This window comes from Helianthus annuus, chromosome 2, assembly GCF_002127325.2.
Source record: "Helianthus annuus cultivar XRQ/B chromosome 2, HanXRQr2.0-SUNRISE, whole genome shotgun sequence".
Lineage (NCBI taxonomy): Eukaryota > Viridiplantae > Streptophyta > Magnoliopsida > Asterales > Asteraceae > Helianthus > Helianthus annuus.
The window spans coordinates 53,308,279-53,312,956 of NC_035434.2; positions in this window are offsets into that span (position 1 = coordinate 53,308,279).

Consider the following 4,678-nt stretch of genomic DNA (forward strand, 5'->3'; position numbering starts at 1 on the left):
CAACTTCTATGAGAATCCAAGACTCATTCTTGGTAATCTCCGTCAAATTTTCAAGGCCATCATAAGTTGAATTGAATGGGGGACATGTAAGAGCAAGTTAGGCATGCAATGGCTGGTCAAGATGGCCCACAAACTGAAAAGAGAAGGCATGTTTCGGAGTTAGTTGAATGCATGGTCAAGAGTTAAAAATTCACAAGTTTTTGTCCTCTGGCCATCGGTTACGGACCGCAAAGCCTTAGGCTTACGGTCCGTAAGGAGGGCACCTGAACCTGTTTCAGTAAGGTCGGTTACGGACCGTAACCCCTTTAGCTTACGGTCCGCAAGAGGTCCTTACGGACCGTAAGGCCTCAAGTTTACGGTCCGTAAAACATTCGCTGGCAGCAGCTTTTGGACAGCTGCCTGTTTAACCTGTTTAACCGACTTAAAATGTAACATTTCGAATCTATGGGCTTGCTAGGCAGTTTTTAGGCCTTTAGGGACACCTGGGATCATCTCCTAACTACCCTAGACTATCTTGGCAAAATCCTAAGGCTCCTAGTTCACTATATAAGGGACTTGAGTGTGATCATTTGGCACTTGCTCACTTGGAACATTGGTTCAAGACTCTCTGGAGCTTCCCTGGTCAGCAACACATTTTCTTAGGCTCCATAATCCTTCTTAGGACTCTTGTAAGTGTCCTTAACCTCCTTTAATCCATTCTAACTTAGTTAACTAAGTAAAAGTCAAACCGTCATAATTAAGGTTTGACTTCGTGATTAATCATAATGTGCTCTGTCAAATCACGAATTAAAGGTACCTTTAGGAAGGTAATTAAGTGGATAACAAATCCTTAAAAGGGTGTTTCCAGATTCCCACACTAAGCATGTCAATTGTCGAGTCAAAGTTAATCATAAAAAGTCAACAGAATGCTTAATTTCAAATTAATGCATAATTAGCAATGTAGGTTGCATGTAACCTGTTTGAACATTAATATAACTTGGTAATAAGTATAAGAACATGTTCCAACATGTTCAACTCGACAATTTTCTGTTTAGACCCGGTTCGGAACCGAAAGTCGCATAGTTTGACTTTCACTTTGACTTTCAGTTCTGACCCGTTTTAGTTAAGATTAAGATTGCCTTAGAGCTTCTTTTGGACCTAATAACATGTTAGTATATCCTCCTGTGATTATACAACGTGGTTCATTAGATATCTTGTTCGTATGCATATTCCCGTTAAATGCCCATATGTTGACCGTTATGCCCAAATGTCCAAAAATCATGATTTTTGAAAATGTATAAGGGTAGACACCTTAGTTACTGAATTATAAACTTGTCCCCAAAATTTGACATATGTTTGAAGTCTAGAATAAGAGTTATGCTCATTAGCGTAATTAGAAGCTTTCTTAGTAAATAATTAGCGTAATTAACGCATAGCCTATTTAAACTTAGATTTTATACCAAAACCTTATACCCACTGTTATGTAATAATATTTTGGGAATTTTAAAGATTTTTATTTATTTTTGGCTGAGCATAACTAGAGGATTTAAGTATAATTCGGCTTATGCCGGTTTTGCCCTTTTCAGCCATAAAATGAGTTTTACAAAACCTTTTGACCCCAAACTTTTTCCTACTAAATTATTATGCTAAATATAATATTTTGAGCCTTCTGGAATTATAAAAGTATCAGCTTTTCTTTTAAAACCCGGAAATGGCTCCAAATCGCCTTTTTAGGCATTTTTACGACATAGTATATGTCAAAACTAGTTTTTATATAAAAGGTCTAATACCTACTGATATGTTTAGAAGAATTTCATATTTTTAACAGTAAACTAGAGATGAAAACTCAGATTGCCGTTTTTATCTTTTTAGCTTATGTAAAATTACCAAAATGCCCTTATGAGGCGTAATTGGTGTTTAAAATCATTTGGGGCATAATTGGACATACCTTACTGATATTACAACATATTTGGTACATATCATCTCAGGAAACTTGCATATGACTTATATGGTTACTCGTTACGCACTTTCGCTTTCGAATCGGCTTATGTGACTAGTTCACGCATATTAGCCGAAACGGGTCAAATCATATCATCTGTGACAACCCTCAAAATCCCATGTATTTCGTACAAATTATTAATGATAATTAAAGTGTCTGACGACTGTGTGGAATTACTTAACTGCTTTCTGATATCTGTGTTATGCTTACACTTATTTGTTAATATGCTAAGGAATATGCTAAGGAATATGCTAAGGAATATGCTAAGGAATATCCTAAGGAATATGCTAGGAATATGCTAGGAATATGCTAAGGAATATCCTAAGGAATATGCTAGGAATATGCTAGGAATATGCTAGAAATATGCTTGGAATATGCTAGGAATATGCTATATGGAAGATCTTATAAATACCACCATTCCACCAAGCTCTCTCTTCTCTCCCTCTCATTTCCCTTGTTCGGAAGCCACCTTCCACCATACTACCACCATCATCAAGCTCTTTTTCAATCATTCCTCATACATACAAAGGTGTAAGAGGTCCAACAACGAAGCTCGGTGCTCTCGGAAGTGGAAGGACCTCCTCCATTCGCTATTAACCACCACATTTCTTCACTCGAACTTCCCTAGCCTTGAGCTAGTGGTAAGAACTTAGATCCGTTCATTCTTTATGTTATTTTAGTGGTTAATAGATGTTAGAATGATAAAAAGTTAAGAAACTTTAAAGCTCATGAACAAGTCTTGAACATAATGTGTTAAGGTGTGGATAAAGAGAAGTTATGTGTGTAAATCGTGTAGATCTTGTGTTGTTATGATTATTGGTTGATTATCTGATGTTTTGCTGATTGATATTGATGTTTAATGTTGTTGTTATTAATAAACTTGTTAACGGAATCGATCGAACATGATTTAGAAGGTTAAACACTGAAAGACAGAATCTGTCCCGGTTTTACAGCCAACTTCAGTTGGCTGTAAACAGGGCATAAATTCAACGAAAAACCGATATTTTGACTCTAAAATGTGATATTAGGAAATACGGTTCTAATGGCACCGGAATCGTAATTTTTGGACTCCGTTTACTATTTTTAGAGTATTAAATTGTAACAGCAACTTAAGCTGGATTTTGACCGCAATAAATGGGTGTCGTACTTTCAGTCATAACCTGAGTTTTGTGATGAATCGGACCATGAAATTTGTACAGTAGATGACAACCGATGCATGTGTAATTACCCCACTGGAATTTCGTAAATCGGACACTCGATGAATTTTTAATAAATTGTTCTGTGGACTGTGGTCAGAAATTCATAAATCTGAGTTTAGTCCGGAATATGATTTTTTTATAAAATATTGGTAGTAAACCGGACCCCGATATTTTTCCACAATAAAATATGGAACGTTTAAGACATCTTGTAAAAATTTGGGAATTTTTGGAATAATTTAACTATTTTATTAAGACAACCGAAAACTGCCGGTTTTGAATATAAATGCTGAATTGAGATAAGTTGTGACTTGCGTGTCTAAATGTCAAGTATGCTATCCGTGAATGATCTAACATGTTATATATGTTATGTGCATTATCGTATGTTTGATTTTGAGTGGGGAATGGATGGGAAACTTAGATGGGCATAAACCGTTAAAACGATGCGTGTTGTGTGATAGATACGTGTAGGAACTTTGTGTTCTATTTGAAAGCCACTAAATGACTAACTGGTAATTATATTAGGACGTGATTGACCGACCTCGACTGTTAGCTATATTTGAGAATCTAACCGAGCAAACCAAGGTGAGTTCACACACTTTCTAAGGCATGGGATTCCCGGTGGTTTGGGAATGGGTTAAAGAATTAAAACGGAATCTACATATCTTACTTAGGTAGGATATGTACGGCCATCCTCCTCGGGTAGGATGCCAGTATTAATCCTGCGTATTCTCTTTGGGAGAACTACGTACGTTCGTCCTACTTGTGTAGGACAACAACCTTTAACTTACTAGACAAAACTCTATCATAAGTCCCTCATTTTATATCGACTTAATCGCCGAGGCCAATGGCGAGCGGGTCATTAGTTAATAGCGCTATTAGGTTTAACAAACCTCACACCGTGCCAGTCGGACGGGCGTGTACTAATGGACTATGGCAAACCATCAGTGATGATAGACACTGATGTAGGGCACAACTTACTTGCGTAGTAGTCGATATCATACGGTCTAGTAGTTCACATGGGGAAGCCCCCACTAATCATGGACAGGGTATGGGTAATAAAGAATGAACTGGTTAAATTTTCTTTCAACTACGAGGTAACCCCCACGGCGATTATGCCAACGAAAGACAAACCACGTTTTCGGAAACAACTTAAAACTAAACAACCAAACGTGAACTCACTCAACTTTGTTGTTGACTCGTTGTTACATGCCTTACAGGTCGCTAAGTGCTTGGAGCTTGCATGAGGAAGGAGTCGTTGTGGTGTACGGACTGTTATGTTCCGTGCTTAATATTTAAATCCTTATGGACTTATAAAACTTGCATTTGAACTTTAACTTATAAACTATGGACTTATGTTTTGGGCTTTACGTTTATGCTTCCGCTGTTTGATTTAAAACTCGGTTAACTAGCTTTTGGTCACCAATCGTATTGTGGTTGGCTTTATTTACTTAAATACGTTGTTCAGTATGATTGGTGGCTCGATCCTGGTCATGTCACCCCT